The 21941-nt window shown below is 44.8% G+C and overlaps 1 long non-coding RNA gene across 1 annotated transcript in view; it reads right to left on the bottom strand.

The window, feature by feature from the left end:
• Positions 1–18120, bottom strand: part of LOC144785052 (uncharacterized) — a 28144-nt gene extending 10024 nt beyond the window's left edge. Inside the window, exons 1-2 of the long non-coding RNA XR_013601746.1 lie at positions 18013–18120; positions 11882–12116 (exon numbers count right to left, since the gene is read on the bottom strand). This is a non-coding gene — a long non-coding RNA (uncharacterized LOC144785052). The remainder of the gene's footprint in view (positions 1–11881; positions 12117–18012) is intronic.
• Positions 18121–21941: the final 3821 nt, after the last annotated feature.

The raw sequence follows: 21941 nt of genomic DNA, 5'->3' as shown, positions 1-21941 counted from the left end.
CTAATATGATGGCTAAAACAAATAATTGGAAAATAGCTGAAGGGGTGCCCCGAGTAGTTATTTTCTGTCTCTAAAAGACTACTTGACCCCCAAAACCTATGTTTTGACACCAAAATGAAGTATATAGGTCTCATGGTTCCTGAAATATTAAAACATCACTGCAACAAATCTGCCATTTTTAAAATAGTCCTCCGGAACAATTTGGCCCAGATTAGCAATGTCTATCCCAGCTAAATCATTCTTTAATGATACAAAAACCCAAATCTAAAATAAAATTCTCTGGACAACAGTTTTTATACGGAGGTATGTCAAGGAGCCAGGAATAAATACGCCAGAAAACCTTACTCGTATCCAGTGCTTAATTTGTAAAACAAATTATGTCCCAAGCCTAAAATGATTTCTCGGGAGTCCGCTGCATCTGATGCCGTCCCAGTTCCTGCCAAATGCCAGTTACTGCAGTACCTATGTGCAAGTATATTGAATCACCACAAAGGAATTTGGATAAAAAATTAGCCGCATAGCATCACCATGTGGTGGATAAATATATGCCTTTGTTTAGAAAAAGGTGCCAGGGCTGAGAACAGGCAAACACTGGCACAAATTCAGCACCACCTTTGTCCAAAGTCGGACCAAAGCTTGTCTATGTCTAAAGCTGGGGCAAAGCTCTCCATTGCGTCACTCTAATGCTGGAGGAAAGCACTCCATTGTTTTTATAATGGACTATTTCAGAACATATTGTTCCTTTCCCACCAGGTCACACACACTGTACCACGCGGGACAGACAGGCCCTCTGAAACAGAGTTCACATTCATATTGTCTGTGAGGTGGCAATTTCAGACCCTCCACAAGGCTAAATGCGCCAGACTATAGAAATCCAATCTGAACTTCTGCCACAACCACATTCTTGAATTCCTTCAACAATTTATGTAACAAGCTTTGAACAATGCAGCACATTCTTCTCAATGGATCGTGGTAAGATTGCTGGTGGATTCAGCGCCAATAAAGGCTCACTCCAGCGAATCACTAGATCATGCAGTGACCCACAGAGTACCATAAACAATATCAAACACAGGGGCGACGACTACATTAAACTGAATCTGTTCTTTATGAATGTTACAATTTTCCCAAATATTAATGTAAAAAAGTCCAAATGTGATTGAAGACTTGGAAGCAAGTTAAATGCTGCAATTCCTGCTTCTTTATTTTCACAGCAGTAAGCTTCAGATGAAAGAAAATACAGAACAATAGAGAACTCCCATACCCAACAAGCCTTGGTACTGCACTCCCAAAGTGGTTTACACAGGTGTCTCATTAGCATGTTTTAAAAATAGATCCCCGACCCTTTCTTTTTTTTTTTTATAATTCTTTTTATTGGAAGAAAACACCAGCAAAGAGGCCCCCACCCTTTCTTGATGCAGCAGAGGCAGTTCAGCTTATGCAGAAACAGAAATATAATGAAAAAAATATTGAGGAGCAACACCACACCCAATTCTTTATCCTCCCTCAGTTCTTCAGGATGACTGGAAGACTGGTAAATGTAGAAATTGAAGGAGCGAACAAGAAGCAATATTCATGAATGAAGGGGAAGAAGGACAACAGTATTTATTCAAGTAAATTATTTTCAAGAGGTGAGATGTTTCTCGGCTCTGTGACTTTAAAGAAATTTCGGTACAAAAGGGGTTGGTGATGGACGGAGCATCAGAACCATTCAAACACTCACACCCAGTCAAAAGATCTGGGTTTGATCCATCACCGTTCTTTAGCCCACTCAGCCACCCCAGTTCAGACATGGCTATATGCAAATCAGTCTGACCCTGTGCCCCATGGGAACAGTCCAGCCTGAACTGCCAAGCCATGTCTTCCCTGGACCAGAAACAAGCTTCTTTTCGAGGACCGGTTTCTGGCATTCCAGCCGTCTTCAGCCCGGCTTGCTTGAATCCAGTGGCAAAGTGAGCAAGGGCCTCACGTCTGAGCATACCCTGCCACACTTATGGCGGCCAAAAGCGGTACAAAAGGGGTTTGATCTGGGTTTGATCCATCACCGTTCTTTAGCCCACTCTGCCACCCCAGTTCAGACATGGCTATATGCAAATCAGTCTGACCCTGTGCCCCATGGGAACAGTCCAGCCCGAACTGCCAAGCCATGTCTTCCCTGGACCGGAAACAAGCTTTCCTACATTTACACTTGGAAAATCCACATTGTGGGCCAGATTTACCAAGGTGACGCAAAGCAACGCAAGTCCTTAACTTGGATTTACTAAGCCAAGTATAGCCACCTTGTGTGGCTCTGTGTAGTTGAAAAAATCCAATGTTGTGTAAGACAGTGCATTTCACTGTCTTCTGTTACCTTGCGGCAGGGGGGTGTTCCTTGGGTGGAGTACCCATCCAGGGATTGTGACGCATTTCCAGATTTACGAAGAGTTGCAAACCTGGGAATGCATCTAAGTGGTACACCTCCCAGACCCAGACATAACGAGGAGAAATGCCATTATTTCTGCTTGTTACTTCCTTTTTCTATGGGTGCTGAATTGTGCATCACACATAAAAAAAACAAAATGCCTTTAAGGCTTGTTTTTGTGCGGGAAGATGTCCCTTTCTGCACCAAAACAATCCTTGCAACACATGCACCTTTGCACCACAGTGAGTAGGCACTTGGCAGTGCAAAAAGGAAGTAGATATGTGCCATTTAAATATGGCGTATTTCTGATGTGAACCTGTCACGCAGTTGCCCTGCTTCCCTCGTTGCATCAAATATTAGTAAATCTGCCCCTTTATGTCAAGACCAGAGGCTCCTTTTCTGCTGTTTTATACTAATTATCATTGCCTATGAAACATAACACATTGGATCCAATTCAGCAGTTGAGATGGGTCAATCGTGAAAGACCCTCCTTTGCTTGCTCTGCCAACACAAAAATCTTTGAAATTGGTCTTATGGTATCCAAAGGTTTATCTTGACAGCCTGGTCAGATTCTGTCAATTCTTTTATCAGGCCTATAACGTATATTGAGAAAAAGGTTAAAAGCTGTGGGTCAAAGTCTGGAGTAGCGATAGAGTGGCCTGAGGTGATGGGATGAGAAATTCTGATTTCAATTTGTTTCTTATCACCTTTTCCAAAGGATACCTGACTTGTGTTCTAATGTATTCCTCAGAGTGATGAATGGAGAAACAATCTGTTGACTGAGGATGGTACAATAACAAAGCACCAAACAATGGCTCCCAAGTTAAGACATAGGTTTCAGTTTACAACATTGGATCCTTCGTCTCAGTGGGAAACTTTGAGATTTCCTTGAGTAATTAAGATCCGAGGCATCCTTTTTGTTACATTCCAAGTCCGGGGTCACCACATCTGAGTCAGTGATGAAAAGGATATGGATGTGATTTCTTGCTGCTATTTGGTTCGGATCACTGACAGAATATCGAGGAGCAAAATATCGACCTGGCAAAATATTGATGACAAAATATAGAATGCCAGAATATCGAATTCCTATCTCCGAACAGGTAAGTACAAAAATATTGAATCCAAATATCGTCGTAAATAATATCGTTTGTAAAAATATTGAGTTTTTTAAATGTCTAAAAAGTAATGTAAAATAATACAATAATTAATATAATTAAGTAAAACATACTTAAAAATACTTTAATAACCTTAAAATAAATAAATAATTAATGTAATTTAAAAATTGAAAAAAATATGCATTGTTATTTTTAATACATATATACACTAACTTAATAATATTAAAAAATATTAAATAATTTTAGGGTAGGATAGGAGGGTAAAAATTACTGTTCCCACTCCAGTGAGTGGAACAGTAGGTAAAGCGTTGGATAGCGGGAGGGTAAAAATTACTATTCCCACTCCAGCGAGTGCAACAGTAGGGAAAGTGTTGGATAGCGTAGGGGTTAAAATTACTATTCCCACTCCAGTGAGTGCAACAGTAGGGAAAGTGTTGGATAGCTTAGGGGTAAAAATTACTATTCCAACTCCAGAGAGTGCAACAGTAGGGAAAGCGTTGGATAGCGTATGGATACAAATTACTATTCCCACTCCAGTGAGTGCAACAGTAAGGAAAGTAATGATTTAATATTTGAATAAAAATAAATTAATTCTCAATACCAATAAAAAAAAATATTAAAATGAATTGTCAATTACAAAATATTTAATAATGTATTAATTATAGATACCAATAAATCTTTTGTATTAAAATGTATTACCTATTATTAACAAATTAATTTTTAATACCAAAAATTAAAAGTAATAAACAATTGATTACCCGTAAATTAATTATCAATACACAAAAATAATTGTAATAATTAATTAATTACAATTAAATTACTTCCCACCCTATTCCCCGATAAACCCACAACCCACTACAGAACTAAAACGCAAAATTACATTAAAAATAATTAATAATTCCTAAAAATTAATATTTAATTTACTATATTTAAATTACTTCCCACCCTATCCATACTAATATTATAAAGAGAGAGCCCAAACCTTTGAGGCGGGTAATCTCAGCAACCACAGCACCAATCACAACACCCAATACAGCGTTGGAAAAGGCAGTTGCAGCAGAAGGACATAGGCTATGCAGACGGATAAAAAAAAGCATTAAAAAATTGCAAAAAACTACATCATCCAGAAGGCCGAGGGCCAAAATAACATCAAACAGGAAATGATGTACTAATGTGACTCACTATATTGAGACTGAGAGCCTGGAGCCAAATTGATAGTGAACAAGGGATATGCTATCCCGAAACGCATATATTTGTGCCTGCCTGCTTGCGAAACTCCATGCTGTGAGGATTAAATAAAAAAGCACATAAGTGAAGACAAACGCAAGTTCATCCCATTTTTCTCCCAGCTGGGGGAATTGGTTGTGGATTTAAATGCGGCGTAGTTCTGCCGCGTGGATTTACGAACCGGCGAGAGAGCGCTGCAAATTCTGGCGAAAAGGAACCGAGGGGTATCAAAATATATATATATATATATATATATATATATATATATATACGGGTAATCTCAGGAACCACAGCACCAATCACAACACCCAATACAACGTTGGAAAGGGCAGTTGCAGCAGAAGGACATAGGCTATGCAGACGCCCACCATATACATTTAAAAGGTAAAAGAACCGTGCCAGCAAAGTAGTCCCTTTTGGGCGTGTCTGCGTTGTGCTGTGGGCGTGTGCTGTGGGAGTGACAAACGCTGGGGGCGTGTGGTACGTTCCGCCCTTCATGCCATGTCTCATTTTGTGTGCTAATCCCACCCTGCTCCCTCTAAATACCCCTGCACCCCATAATCATAACCCACCCTTTCTCCTTAAAATACCCCAACACCCTTAAACACTAACCCATCTTAACCCTATAAATATACCCTGTACCCGAAAACCCAAACCTATCCCTAAACCCTAAAAATACCCCTGTACCCCAAAACCCAAACATAGCCCTGAACCCTATAAATACCCCTGTACCTCAAAACCCAAACCTACCCCTGAACGCTAAAAATAACCCTGTACCCCAAAACCCAAACCTAGCCCTGAACCCTAAAAATACCACTGTATCCCAAACCCCAAACCTACCCCTGAACCCTAAAAATACCCCTGTACCCCAAAACCCAAACCTACCCCTGAACCCTAAAAATACCCCTGTACCCCAAAACCCAAACCTACCCCTGAACCCTAAAATACCCCTGTACCCCAAAACCCAAACCTAGCCCTGAACCCTAAAAATACCCCTGTACCCCAAAACCCAAACCTAGCCCTGAACCCTTAAAATATCCCTGTACCCCAAAACCCAAACCTACCCCTGAACCCTAAAAATACCCCTATACCCCAAAACCCAAACCTAGCCCTGAACCCTAAAAATACCCCTGTACCCCAAAACCCATACCTATCCCTAAACCCTAAAACTACCCCTGTACCCCATAACCCAAAACTATATCTGAACCCTTAAAATACCCAAACACCCCAAAACATATACCTCAGTACCCCAAAACATATACCCCTATACCCATACTTACCATATCCAAACATTTAAAAAAACATGCTTTTACCATTCATGCATTTACAACGAATTTCGTTGTAAATGTATGCGTGGTAAATGCATTATAATGGCATTGCGGAGTCATGGTACTTTCGTAATGAAAGTATGCGGAGTGATGGTATGCGGAAAAAAAGTTGCGGAATAATGGGTGTTTACCCTCCCCCGGTAAGTACATTGGTGGCACGGCGGCCCACATCTCCAGCAACATAGTCATATTTTTTCACCACCCATTTGAAAAATGCACAGTTCTCTCTCATTGATGGCCAGCACCGACATACATTTTTAGACACACCTACCTCCGCAAGTTCTAGAATTGCGAACTTTAGAGCTGGGGAGCTACGTTCGAATCTCGGCATCAGCTCAACATCCTGTGATTCCAGGCAAATCGCTTTGTCTCCCACGTGCCTACCACAAATGAATGTGTTCTTCTGTAATGTAAATTGTGCTAATGCCACGTTGTCGAGTTTGCGCTATATAATATTGCAATGAAAAATAAAGTAGGGAAACTCGAGTTCACACACTACTGAACGCGCACTCTTAAGTGCATCAGCAGTGCACTGTGAATCGGAGCGTTTCACAGGCCTGTCACAGATAAGAAATGCTATCTAAACGAAATCCTACAAAACAATATACTACTGGCCGGCAGCAATTCATACCCCGACAACGTCGGGACGGGCTGCTAGTTCCCCTATAAACCCACAACCCGCTACGGAAGTAAAATACGCAAAAATTATTTTACATACATTTCTTCACTTTAAAAAAAATGAAACATACATTACAAAAATAATATACACTTTTAACACATATACTAACATACGAAACACTTAAAAAATATTTTTTTTAATTCGATATATTTGAATGCCTATATTATGTACTACGATATTTTGACCGTCGATATTACCTGCATTTCGATATTATTAACCACTACATTATGTCCATTCAATATTATGTGCATTCTATATTTTGAATTCGATATTCTGTCCATTCTATATTTTTTTTCGATATTGTGTCTAGTTACCATTTGGTTCCACCTCTTTGCAGTGGGTTTTTAGATGGCATACAGCCTAAATCATCTGAAGATGGATGGATAATCCTCAGTCATGGTTCTGACTCTGTCAGAGTTATCATCAGCAGAGGCTCTTGCTGTATCAAAAGCTCTGTTTCTCATTAAAAGACATTTTTCGACTCTGTTAGGCAATATCTCTGGTGGGAAAATTTACCACATTGGTGTCTGTGTATTGGTTCATGGGGCGTGACCAGGCGAGGAACCGTCAGGGATGCGTTGTAGCTGAGCTCCATGCAGGATGCTTGGCAGGGGACCTGTGGGGGTGGGGCACCTTGGAGCCCTTCTTCTGAATACAGAGGGTTAATTATGTGGCACACAGAGACCCAGAACTAGACGTAGGTGTAGGGGACCCACATGGGTAGGCGCAGAAGACATAGCAGCTTGGGGATAGTGGAGCTGTGAAAATCCCAGATGGTGCCCACCACCTTGAGGCAGATGTGGCACTGTCTCTGCAACAGGTCTGCAGCAACTGGAGGGGTTTGATTCATTATGGCTCCCAATCTCATCTAAAGCAAAGAGGAATGGAGTCTGGACTGCCCCGCCAAAGATGGCGCCTTGGCTTGATGTTCCACCCATATAAGGCCCACAAGAACTGGCGGGACGAACATGTTAGCGGAGAAGTAGGCCAGTATTGCTTTTGAAAGGGCGATGGGTGTCCAGGACACCTGTTAGGTGAGGGCACACATAGTTTCTTGTTGTTGGCGTCCAAGCTTGTATGTCTGGGGAGGCACAGCGATCTCCTTACCCATCGCTGACATTACTTATACTGTACAGCATGCATGAGCTTGATATAATCTGCAACATTCTCTCCATAACACATGACTGAGACTGAGGCTCGATGTCAACTCGTTGTAGCTGCAGGAACACTGGGACTAATAGGAGACTGCTCCTTGCTGTGCATGCCCCCCCTTGGGGATCCTGCTCCTTGGCCAACTCGGGTCCTCCATATCGTTTATGGTTGCCAGGCAGTGGTTGGAAGATAACTGCTGACCCCAACAGGCCTCTGATCTTGAAGCAGCTGATCTGGCTTGAGCTGAGCCCATTCTGAGGACCAAACAAATACTCAATGTTCAACTTCTCATAAAAGAATTTAAAACCAAAATGTTGACATGAGGCAGGAACTGTCAAAGTCAAAATTGGAATTAGATTGGAACTTGCAATGTGCAGAGATGAGATTTGCTCAAGTTGAAACTTTCATTGAGGAGCAGACCCATGAGTGGCGGCATTGGCGGCCCAATGATGTATAACAAGGATGTAGCCTTACAGCTAGATTGGTCGACCTTGAAGCTGGGTGTTGGACTTGGCCCTGCTTGCTGGGTCATCCCGGAACTTTTTGCCTTCCCCCTAGTTTTTTTTCTAACATGAAATTGGTTGGTGGTTTACAATGAAACACAATAAATATGTATGTTTGGTGGTCGTTGAACTGGGAATTATATATGCTGTGCAGATGCTTTACACAATCCTCCAGAGTTTAGCCTACCCGCTCCGCACCACGCTAACCCGTTTCTAACATTGGTGTTCAGCGGTGGGATAGGACTTGTGTTTGCGCAGTACCACAGCAACAACTGGTTGCACTACAAGCTCTGCACTTAGAGTAATCACAGATTTGGGGATTCTTTTTCCTGCGTTTGTTTTGCCCAGAAAGTGTCATTTTGAATTGCACACTCCTGTGCCAGCTCTTGCACCTGGGTCCCTTGTCTTGCACAGTGTCTTAGTGTCTTGCCAAAATGGAATCTGCCTTTGATTTTGACAATCTGTTTAAGTACAGTGTGTTGGAGTTGAGGGGGTTCTGTGAGGAGAGAGACATAGTAGTAAGTGGGTCAGACACCAAGCCAGACCTTCAGGGATTCCTGATTGAATGTCAAGAGGATGAATGGGACCATGAGCACTATGAGGCAGAGAGGGCCCTGGCCACAGGCTGAGAGGGTGGCCCTAAGGATCCAGAACAGGAGGTAGAAAATGACAGCACAGGGACACCAGTAGGTAGTGAGGACCCCATAGATAGGGAGTCCCTTGCTGGATCCAGTGTCAGGGGAAATGCCCCATCCCTTCCTCTGTCCCCAGAAGAGTGGGTAGATAGGAGGGAAAAAGGGAGCATCAGCTGGTGCTGGAAAGGCTCAGAGTGGAGCTAGCGCAGCTGAGTGTGGAGGAGAAAAGGTTAGAGACCGAAAAGGTCCAAGCGCAGGAAAGGATGGCTGAGGTTGAGAGGGTCTTCGCCATGGAGAGACTAGCTCAGGAGGGTAGGTTGTCCCCTGAGAGTGGTTTCTGTGGTCTGGATTCACCAGTGAGGGTGGGATCCAGTGGTGGCAGCGAGAGTACATCCAGTGCAGGAAGTCCCACTCCCAGGTCTCAGTATAGGATGTCTGATTCCCAGGAGGGGGTACGGGTTGAAATTTAGGGGCAACAAGAAACTGTCCCACCAGTCCGGGGAGGAGTTTGTGGATGTGTGTTGGACTGCACTGGAGGATTGGATGATGTGTAGCGTGGTGAACGATTGGGAAGGTCTCTTGCATTTAATTATCAGGGAGCATATGTTCTAGACTTGTTTCACAAGGTTGCGCCAACACCTGTTTGACTGTGGGCTCTCTGATCCCAGGGAGCTAGCACGGGAGGCAGACCTTTGGTAGAGTGCCGGAGAGTCTGAGGAAGCATTGGGGAGTGATCCTGAAGAGAGTGGCTCAGGGATCTTCCCACCCAGGGAAGGGGGAGAGCTGCAGAGTAGCCCAGCTAGGTCCCAGGGTAGTGAGAGGGTGGTATGGCTTCACGTCCTATCTACAAGAAGGAGTGAGGCGGGGAGGTGTCCCGAGGTGCCCCAACCGCAGTCTCAGGGTCTGGAGAGTTCCATAAGGGAGCCCCAGGTAGGGGGCCTAGACTGTCCGGATAGGCCGTCCATTGAAGGGGAGCCCTTAGTGTCAGGAGAACCCGGGCATCTGTATTCAGAGCTCCAGGGTTTCCGGGGTCTGCTCAGTCACAGGGTTTAGATCATGGGCTGGGATGCCAGGTTCAGGGACTACCTGACCTGGAGGGTGGGACACTGTAATCAGGGTCCCTACCAAGTTGACTTCCAGGGGTACTTCTCCAGGTGGGAGGGTGCAGAACTCTGGAAGCGGGAGCAGAGGGAGGAAGGACTCGCCTCTGGCACCGGCTCAACCACAGGGCTTCGATCCTGGGTTGGGAGGCCCGGTTCAGGTATTGCCTGATATGGCGCGAGGGACGTCTGTAAGTAGTGTCCACCCAGAGTTGTCTTCCAGGGGTACTACTCCAGTTGGGAGGGTGCAGAACTCCCGAGAGGTGGTGGAGAGGGAAGGAGTACTTGCCTCTGGCACTGGTGCAGACTAAGGGTTTAGACCCCGGGTTGGTGGTCAGCCTGAGGGTGTGGACCCCAGGTGGGAGGACCAGTGGCAGTTTGGAACTGCACGTAGGAGAAGTAGAGTGGCCAACAGGTACTACGTGCCTGGGGCTACTGCCCCCCGCTCTGTGAGACAGCAAGGGCCAGAGACATCTGAATGGCTAAGGGCCGGGTCCAGGCCGCAACCGAATAGAGTACCAGTGGGGTGGCTTAGTTGGTCCAGGGAGTGTTGAAAGAGGGAACCACCTGGGTCCAGAGTGGCGGAGAACCTGCGGGTGCCCCTGCAGTTGCGGGCGTGTGTCCATGTTCTGTCACCCCAAGCAGGGAAGCCCATGAAGACATTGATTGGTCTACCCTGGCTTTTGGCTGGGAGGGGGTCGTGTTGGCCTTGGCCCTGCTTGCAGGCTCATCCCGGAACTTTTTACCTTCCCCCAAGTTTTTTTTCTAACATGAAATTGGTGGTTTACAACGAAACACAATAAATATGTGTGTTTTGTGTTTGAACTGGAAATAATACATGCTGCGCAGATGCTTTACACAATCCTCCGGAGTTTAGCCTACCCGCTCCGCACCATGCTACCCTGTTTCTAACACTGGGGAATCGGGTTCAAGTATCGGCATCGACGCTCAACATCCTGTGATTCTGAGCAAATCACTTAATTGCCCCGTGCCTTACAAAAATGAATGTGTCCATCTGTAACGAAACTGGTACTCATGTAAAGCGCTCTGATACCTGATATCTTCGGGTTTAGTTCGCGCTATATAAAACTCTAAAAAAAAATTTTTTAAAACACACCCTGATCCTTGACATACCTGAAAATCTAGAAAACAGGTCTCAGGGAAACATTACGATCAGGGGTGTCAATCCGGAACACAACAGCGCAAAGATTGAACAAAATGTCAATTCCAACACATTCAGTTCCATGATGAGTCTCTGGACCTACTACTTGACTGTACATCGAGTTTACTCTGTCTACCAAACTGCTCAAAAGCTAGCACCTGATGTGTTGACCGGAGTGCACTTTTACAAGCTGGAGAAATGCACCATGTTGGAATTAAGGAAGCTAGGCTACTTCTCATTTAGAGGTGTGTGTCCACTCTCAGTATCTGTCCTCGCAAAACATCGATCCTCTGTCAGTGGGGGTACCCAGTCAAACTCTCCAGAAGAAGACGCTTGAGAGAATCAGGGAATTTATGGTCAATCAATGACTGAGGGCAGTGCTGACAGAGGACTAGATCATCAATGTAGTCAACAGCCATGGGTGGAACCCCTAGCCCCCAAAGCCTGAAGAGAAGCTTGAAGGCAGACACGCGACACAAGGTGCATCTGGCTGCCTCAGAGGATGACCGAACCTTTACCCCTATTAAAGTCATATGAACATCACTGACCCACAACTGTACTGATGGTGTTGCTTTAACTTACATAGGCGCATCATGACATATTGGAGTCCTTGCCTTGATTCACGGGTCCTTGCCTCTACTTCTGATAAGTCCCCATCTATTTGACGTCAGCATAGAGTTGATCCCCCATAACGGTGGTGCCCTGCGGGGCCCCGAACAGCGGTCACTCAACTGTGTGGTCCAGATGCTGGTCCATCATGTTCAAGGTGCAGTTGGTAACAATAGTTAGTGGCTGGTAGTAACACTACACTGCAATACTACAGAGAAGAGACATGTTATTTCACCTTTTATGAGCGCCTGCAGATAGAATGATTGCCTTTCAAGGTATTAAACAGGATAAAAAAATCATTATCTTTGCAATTTATGACCCCAATGACAGAAATACTTTCTAAACATAGCTATCTCCACGCATCGAGGCTTTCTCACTGGGTTTGTTAATAGTAGGAGGAGATTTCAATGATAAACATCTAGACAGCTCAATCCCAAGACAGGGCACTTATAAAACTCTAAAAGCAGTAACCAAAGGTATTGAATACTATGAACTCTTGGAGGCCTGGTGACTACAGCATGCCCCTAAGAAGGACTTTACCTTTTACTCCTGACTACATAAAATCCACTTTAGTATAGATTTTGTTCTGACCAATAGGCAGACATCATAAATGTTGTTAACTGCGTTAATTAAAGCACTCAAGGTCTGTACTCTGTAAGACCACTCCCTTGTAGTTCTATGTTTGGGCCTTTTGGTACCTGAACTTTCAACCACGAAAACATGGAGCTTGAATGAAATGGTCTCAGAGACATTTCACTTGGAGAGACGCCTGCTGATGCCATCCACCATTATTTCTTTAAGGGTGATATAAGGGACCTTTAACTTGACATAGTATGGGATGCAGCTAAGGCAGTTCTGAGGGGTGAGTTGATCTCACGTACAGCCATTTTGCAGAGATTAGCGAAAGAGAAGAAACAAGAGCTCTTGACCGACAACAAAATGTGGACCTTCAACCTCACCTGTTCCGATCCCTATGCAAAGCCTGGAGCGAACTGGAGAAACTCATAATTGAAGAGACTGGCAAGAAAATGCTAAATATAGTCCAGAAATTGTGAAGAGGTTTACAGAATTCTAAACAGACACACACAAGACAAAAACGTATGCCACGTGCTCTAAACAGATATCGTCTACAATATATTCCACCAGAGCTTGAGAATGAAAACCTTCAGGAATTGGAAATGCCCTTCAAATCACTAAAGGTTTAACTGGCCAATACAGGGGATGGCATGTAATTAAGCTCCAGGCCCAGGCGACTTTTCCCATGTCATTCTACAAAGTATTTCAGCTAATTTTAGTAGAACCTTTATCTAAGTTTGTTAACTTAATGGGAGAGTCCTGAAGGATCACAAACGCCATGACTTGACCATGGTTTTCTGGAAGGATCCCTTAAGCTGTGAATCTTACCACCTGACAGCTCTTCTCAATAATGATGTCAAGATATTCACGAGGATGTTGGTCACAAGGTTCAATCGGGTTTAGAGGAATTGAATTTCCCTTTCAAGCTGGGATTTGTTTGAGGGAGTCATGCTTATAATAACACAAGGTTCACCAGGAATCTATTGATATAGCCACTAAAAATAGAACTTGATAGCCCTTCTCTTGCTTGATGCAGTGAAGGAGTTGGACAGAGTTGATTGGCAGTATATCCAAAAAGTCCTCTTGGCCTAGTCATGTCATCCAACAGACATATCTATTGTTTAGATTTACTCTCAAGCTTTCGCATTTCCATTGTGTAGATTTACTTTCCGACTAATGTATCTATGATGTAGAATTCATTTGCAGCTTGTGTATTAGTGTGCAGATTTCATCACAGTTGCTATCAAAGGTGTAGTAAATTTCCTCTCCAGCAGGTGTGTCTATGGTGTAGATTTGTCCTTTGGCTTGTGTATTTAAAATGTAGAATTCCTCTCCAGTTGGTATCTATTGTGTAAATTTCCACTCCAGCTGGTGTGTATCTATAGTACAGCTTTTCCTGCTACTGGTGTACCTAGATTTACTGTCTAGCTGTTGGGATTATTGGCATAGATTTCCAGCTGATGTTTCTATAGTGTAGATTTCTTCTGAAACTGGTTTCATCAATGTTGCAGAGATCCTCTCCAAAAGGGGAAACGATGGCGTAAATGTACTCTTTGGCTCGGGTGCATCTATTGTGTAGATTCACTGTCTGGCTGCCAAGATTAATGGCATAGATTTCCAGCTGGTGTGTGTCTAGAGAGTAGATTTCCTCTGCAGCTGGTGGATCAATGGTGCAGAGGCCCTCACACAGTTGTATCTACAGCTTAGATGTACTCTTTGGCTAGGGTGTATCTTTTTTTAAAAGATGTATTATTTTAAGTTTTGTGAATGCAATCAAATAAACAATGACTTTCCAGATGTGATAATACGTGACATTAATGTAAAAGGAATGTACACAGTAAATACCCAATATAGCAGCTAGTCCAGTAAGCTCATTGTGTAACGTCATGGCTCGCTCCGGTTTACTACATATGGAATGGTAGTCCACTCCAAGCTGCATTTCCGGCATGATGGTATTGCACCTTGCAAGGATCCCAGCAATGAATCTGCAGAAGATGTGTTGGAAGGCAAGTCATTATCAGCGCAGTTCGATAAATATGTACAAAAGTACTCCCATATCGCTTTGAGACGAGAGCGTCTGGGCTGGAGCTCAGCATAGGTTCCTAGCTGCTCATTACAGTACATGAGGCCGGATATCCAAGCAGTGAGAGTGGGTGCCTCTACCCTGCCCCAGTGTTGTGCCACCTGGACAGTAGTAGCAAAATCACAACTAGCCTACCGACTAATTTTGAGATCTCGTGTACCCAACTCAGTAGAGCACGCTTAGGTTGCAATGTCTGTGGCTCTCCCACTATATCTGACAGGGTATGTATAATCTGGGACCAAAAGCATTGGATATTTGGATAGTCCTAGGCCAATTGATGGAAAGTAGCGGCTGGAGTGCCACATTTTAGACAATTAGAGGTGGGCCGCAAAGCATGCTTCCATAGTGTATGAGGCATGTGATACAATCTGTGAAGGTAACAAAAGTGCATTAACTGAGAGGGCAGTCGTATGTGCACAACAGAAATCCCACTCCCTATCCATTATTGAAGCCTTGTGATCCTATTCCCAGCTGAGTCGTGCTCACAGCAACAGACAGAGTGCTTCTGCCTGTGTAGCGTTATACAGTGTAGTGATCAGACGTTTGGGAGAATTTATGGTGATCAACAGGTACAAAGACTTTAAAGGTGGTGGCTCTTGCAGAACGGATGGGGTGAGCTCCCTAAATGTGGCTTTCAGTTGGTAATAAAGAAATCGATCTAACGGCGTGCAACAAGGCCTAGTCGTGACTACGCTAGTGTCTAAGAACTCCCTATTGTGATATGTCACCTCATTTGGTAATACCCCATGCCAGCATCTTTACCTGTGCTTTTGGTATGTTTGTTAGCAGCATCTTAGGGTGGTCCATCAAGAGGATGAGGGGCCATATAGCAGTTCTAATCCTGATATGCATCTCAGGCCATCCCGGGCCCATTTAGTGCAATGGGAGGGGAGTATTTTGGAGCGTCGTACGTGTGTTTGCTTACATAGTATTGTGGTGAGTGAGGTAAGGGAGGCATTGTCAATTTCTACAATGAGATGTGGCCGGTAGGGTTGGGGATGGTACCAATAACGAGTGTAGTGCGCCAGTGCACAAAAATAGTGGATTCCAATGGTCAGGGGCTGCAAATTCGCACTGCGCATACGATCGGGTCAGCATCTCCCAATGAAGTCGAGGCTGTTCACGTCCCAGGATAATTAGACTAGCAGTGATCGTAGTGGTCGTAAAAAGGACTTGGTTAATGGAATGCTGATATTCAGGAACAGGTACAAGAAACGTGGGAGGATAACCCTTTTCGCAATTGGAATTCTACCTGCCATGGGTAGGCGGAGCATAATCCATCTGTTTATTTTGTCTTTAAGTTAGGAGATCGCTCTCCCATAGTTTTCTGATGACAATATCATGTCACGACTTATAATACCCAAATAGTGCAATGGACCCTCATTCCACTCTAACAGGAAGTCAAGGGTAAATTTGGTGGTATTTAAGGTTACTGGAATAATTAACTGATATATCCCAGTTAATAGTGATGCCAGAGGAATGACCAAATATGGTAATTTCTCTCAGTATTGAGTTTAGACTTTCGCTGGGGTTGCAGAGGTAAAATGTGATATAATCTCCATGTAATGATACTAGTAGGTGTTGCAAAGTGTCGCGAAGCGCATGTTGTGTATGGTGTTGGTTCAACTTGGCTGCTAGCAGCTTAAGTGCCTAATAAACAGTATGGGGGATAATAGACATCCCTGCTGTGTGCCCTAAGGATTGGGAACGACGTTGTAAGCAGCCCATTCTGCCAGGGTCTAGTGCGTTCGAGTTGTGCATAGAACCTCAATCCATTGAGTGAATTCTGGTGGAAAGCCCATACGTTGGAGCATAGGTGTGTATGGTGAATCTATGGGGTAGATTTACTGTCTGGCTGCTGAAATTGATGGCGTAGATGTTCTCTCCAGCTGGTGTGTCTATAGAGTTGATTTCCTCTGCAGCTGATGTATCACTGGTGCAGAGATCCTCTCCCACACGTGCATCTACGGTGTAAATGCACTCTGGTTAGGGTGTGTATATGGTATAGATTTACTGTCTGGCTACTGATATTGATCGCATGGATTTCCCCCGAGCTGTTCTCTGCCTATGGTGTAGATTTCCTCTGCAGCTGGTGGATCAGTGATACAGTTTCCACTCCTGCGGGTTTATCTATTGTGTAAATGTACTCTTCGTTATTGTGTAATTATGGTGTAGCTTTCCTCACTGGCTGATGTGTATCAGGATGAGAACATCACTCCAAGGGCTCATTATGGAAGTGCCCAAGGGGCCGAAACAAGAGTTTTCCCCACTTTGTGCGGCCCTGGGGCACTTTGTTATTACAGGAGGGGCCGCAGATGCTTGTGTGACCCCTACTATAATACAGATAGCGCTGGCGCACATAAAGCACCAGCGCTATCTTAAAAGGGTGTTCCCTCATTTGCCTGGGGGCTGTGGCCCATGGAAATGAGGGAACCCCTTTGCCTCTGCATTTGCACTGTATTACAGGCGCCGACACAGAGGCAAAGAAGCAGTAAGGAGGCGCACTGATAGTGTGACACCTAAAAGGTGGTGCACTATCAGTGCGCCCCCTGATTGCATCTGGAGGGGGGGAAAGGGTGTCCCATGGACCCTTCAGACATCTTCTTGCAGGCGTGTGGAGTCACTCGCTTGCAAGGGGATCACTATTCCCCTTTTAAAGTGCAGGTGGGTGCCGCCTGCACAGTAAAAGACAGAGGGGCTTCAAGGCATTTGCTCCGTTTTTCACCTGAATGCGCATGTAATAGGGCACACTTTCCCTGTTTGCATCCGGCGCACCTGTTTTAAGGTGCACCAGGCGTAAACAGGGAAAGCGCACCCTTTGTATAATAGGGACCCAGGTCGTCAATGACATTGCCCCCATTCCTGAACTTTTCACTTGCAAATCATTCCTTTCAGGTATACTTGTGGAATTAGGTGAATGGAAGCTAAAATTGGCTACATTACCCAGAATGCATTACGTTACCACATGAAAGTCCAAAACAGGAAACAGTGCCCATATTGACCTGGAGGGAGGCGGTCACTCTAGTGTGGATCTGTGGTGTAGATTTTCTTTCCAGCTGGCTGTTAATGATGTAGGCTTCCTCTCCAGTAGACCTACCTCTGATATGCATCCCCTTTGTGACTCTCCTATCAATGATGTAGATTAGATTTCCTCTCCATTTGATATACCTATCAATGACGCAAATTTCCTCTCCACTCGGCGTGTGAAGGCTACAGACTTCCGACTAACCTTTTGCACACATGCCAACAGACCAGAGTCAGGCGGGAGACCCCCCGATTTTTAAAGCAAAAGATAGCTTTCTTTTAGGTGTCTCCTACCTAAAATTGCCTCTACTGCAATTAATAAATGTCAGTGGGGAAAATACATTGACACGATTTTTTTTTCTCAAAATCTTCAACTTTTCAGTTTGAAAATGTTGGAATGCTCGTGTCATGTTGTATCTACCTCTTCCTTGACAGTGTTGGTGAAGGACATCACCTCTGCCATGCTTTCTAATGGAGAGAGAGTTCATCGTCTCCCTCTAGAGGGCGCTCATCCTGATGCGTAGCCGCGTGGGCTTTTGGCGTGCGTTGCGGATGACGTTCTGGCCTTTGGCGCGCGTTGCGGAAGACGTTCTGGCCTTTGGCGCGCGTGGCGGGTGACGTTTTGGAGACGACGTCAAAGGGCCCTGCGTGGTACGTTCCTGTTTGAACTGGAAGGCGGGAGACAGACGCCATTGCGCCATTTACTTTTTACAGTGCCAGACTTCTTTCTACGCCCGCGCGTAAAGAGAATGCAATGTCAACAAAGCTTGCTTAAGACTTGCGCGCCCTGCTCAAACAGACTTCCTTTGTGCTGCGCTAAGAGCACACACAGGGGCCTCTTTAATTGGCTTCAACATAAAGAAGAATCTTTGGTAGAAAGCAAAAGTAAAATATAATCCACTCTGGCCCTCTCCAGCCGCTCCGAGCTCTGTTTGCTTTCCCTGTACCCTGGGAGGTGCTCAGCCACAAATGTTGGTTTTAATAGAACATTTGACAAGCTAATAAAGCTGGAGGAGAATGTTTTAATAGTGTTCCAAACAGATACTTCATAAATAAATGCCATGTATGCAGTGTTTGCTTTGCTCTTTGCTAACTTTGCGGTGGAGCGGAGCCTGTCAATGATTAACCGGGGTGAGATTATAGATCTGAATAGAGTCGTGTACTCTAGGGACACGTGTTGTGTATGAGAACCTGCCATCCTCACAAACCCACAGCACAAACGGTTTATGGGTGAAGCCTGCGGTCTGCCACAAGACCAATGTACCTGCGGATTATGGACACTCACCCATCCCATGACACCTTGAACGTTCAATGAGAGAGCAAACATTGCAGCTTCAACTAAGATTTCAATGCAGAATCAAGTGCTTCATGCCTCCAAGCATCTTCCAATCCACCTTTCAGAGCCTCTTTTTGCTGCACACTGACAGTGGCAATACCTTGTGGACAAGCTCCTCGGACACGTTCAAACCCGTCCTACATACCACTGCCCATCTTATTCTTGAAAAATCTTTATTGGCTACCACCGTCAGTCTGCATCAAATTCAACACAATTTGGGAAATTTACAAGGCCTTCGAGTCGCCCAACTTCGGCTTTCTCACTACCAAGCCCATACCTTCCGTAGACTTTACACAAGCAGCACTTCTGCCTATTAAGGTTTCTCCTCTGGCATGGATTGCCTGCCTGCGAAAGCTATTGTTTCTTTAATTAAAAAAAATTATCTTGAAGTGGTGGATGGTGGGACAGGGCTTGAGAACAACTGCGGACAATTGGCAGAACAATGTAATCGTGCTATTTGCAGAACTGTGTACTGCTGTAATGTGGTGCTATGAGGGTTTATTATGTACGACTGACTCATTTTTTTGACACAATGAAAAAGAATAAAAAGTTTTTAAACAAAATAAAAATAATCTTAAAAGGGGCTTAGAGGTCGCATGCTACTTCCCACTCCTTACCATTGGTAGGCTCTCACGGTACTCCCATTTTTTTACTTACCATTGGTCAGCACCTCTAACTTGCCTCAGCTTCCTCCCGGGGCTTCTCTGTGTGTCCATGCTGTCGAGCATGGGCCAAGTACAGCTTCTTGTGGCCAGTGTCCTTCCACTGGCTGCAGGCACTCTTTTGTTACTTTTGGACATCCACTCTTATCTAGTGCCTGACCAAAAGGAACTCTCCTTCATCCCACCCGTTTTCCTCCCACCCCCCATTGTTTTTCACACACCCCTGCCCTGCTCCTGCATGTGTTATGGCCCCACTCCCCACTGTGTTTTTTACATGTTGCAAGGACAGCTGTGCAACATGGCTTACGGGCAAAAAAGCACCCTTATGATGCAGTCAAAGCTGGCCACGTCATTGTGCTCTTTGTTTTTACTTTAACCCGTTGCGTGCTCGTGACGGAACCGTTCCGTCACAAGCCTCGGGTGGGCTGTGCTGGTGATGGAAGGGTTCCGTCACGGCCCGCTCGCCGATCCTGCCCGGCACCAATTCCGCGCCTGCGCTGAGCGTTCTATTAGGCGGGCGGGGCCGTGACGGAACCGTTCCGTCACAAGCACAGCCCACCCGAGGCTCGTGACGGAGCGGTTCCGTCACGAGTAAGGGAGCGCCGCGCGGCCCCCCTCCCCCTTAGCACTGCGGCAGAATAGCCGCCGCAGCTAAGGGGTTAAACCATATTGCTCAGCAGCTTGTGTTGCTCTGCAACAAGCAAAAAAAACATTGGCAAAGCCACTAGATATTGTATAGACGAATCCTTTCCGCTCTTCCACTGCTTTTTGAAGCAAGAGATCCAAAAGCTCAAAATGAAAAAAACAGGAAACAAGCCTCCTCTATCTTACATTCTGCAGCTCATAAATGAATATGTCCTGCCATTAATACCACCCCTTCATAAAACACTTCATTAGTGACTTAAAACTCACTTCCTCTTTATGGGGCATATCATCAAGGGCCTTACTCTGCTTTTTTGGCTTTAAAAGCCAGAGAAGCGGAGATAATGTTTTCGTCCAATCACCAAGAGGGTGCTGACATGCATAATCGCATGTTAGCACCCTTTTTCCTTACGCCTTCCTTTGCTTCTCTAATGAGATGCAAAGTGGGCGTTCCTTTCCCGAAATAACTGGAGAAATGTCACTAAGCGATATTTCTCCAATTATCAATGGGCACGCTAACAAGCATAGCGTTAAGAAAAGTAGCGTTAACCGCGGTTATCGCTACTTTCCATACGCCTGCTTTTAGTTTGACTAAGCCATGATATCCAATGGAAGGTGGATATCATAGTTAAGTATGCCCTTCCCTATCAGAAACGTAGCGCCAAACGTTGTGCGATTATCGCTGGATTCCCAGCGATAATTGCACATTTGGCAGCTAACTCGGTTGTTTTTATCGCTCTGGAGATTAGCGTCGCTGATAGCTCGCTATCTCCGCGATAAAAACAAGTGATAGCCGGCGATAATTATCCTAGCGCTAAGTGCGCTGAGCGATAATTATCGCCGGTTGTTGCTAATATGTCCCGTTATTTCTTACACGTACCAGCTCTCGATCTATCCACCTCCAACGCTCGCACTAGCCCCCCCTTCTTAGTTTTCACGTATTGTTCTCCTGTATCCGCACAACAATGAAAACCGCCTTACGAACATCCAGTAATCCTTCATTAAAAAACTTATATCTATCTTAATAGGTGCTACCCTTTGGGGTCAGTTCCAATCTATAAACAAACCCCCAAATAAAATAATAACTACACAACATTTGCACCTGGTCCTTATCAAGCAGAACAGTCTTTCTGCCCGTGCACTCTTCTGGGTGCCTGCCACCTCAATGGGAGGGATGGCTCCATGTGCCATCTGAGCTTTACTAAGCAGGACTGTTTCCTCTATCCCTGCCTCTCGTACCCGGAAATCAGTAAGAAAGAGTAATTTTTCCTCCCCGTCTGACATCGAAGCATTGCATTGTATTTCTTATGACGTGCATCACAGACCAATTTGTACCCACTCTACCCTGGCATGGAAACGGTCCAACCTCGTTCACCCTTCCATATCTGTTGCACTCTTTCTAGCAACCCCCTCGTACTGTTTCTAGCCAGACCACCCAGATCCCAAAAAGCCATAATGCGATTTAGACTACCCTTCTATTTGTCAATGTTCTGTCATTCAAAACTCATCCGTTCAGCTGTAATTAAATGTATGGCCATTATTATATTGAATACACTCACCCAAACAATTCCCTTGATTTAACTCTTTCATAGCACTTAATGTTTCCATCTTTCGTAAATGTATCTAGAGGTCATGCCATCGATCTTGTACACAAACCCAGTCAAATATCTGCAATCAGAATTCTTCACCGTCTTATTGATATGCCCTCTA

Source organism: Lissotriton helveticus, chromosome 10, assembly GCF_964261635.1.
Source record: "Lissotriton helveticus chromosome 10, aLisHel1.1, whole genome shotgun sequence".
NCBI classification, from domain to species: Eukaryota; Metazoa; Chordata; class Amphibia; order Caudata; family Salamandridae; genus Lissotriton; species Lissotriton helveticus.
Note: the sequence above shows the minus strand (reverse complement) of the source record. Positions and strands in the feature narration are given on the sequence as shown.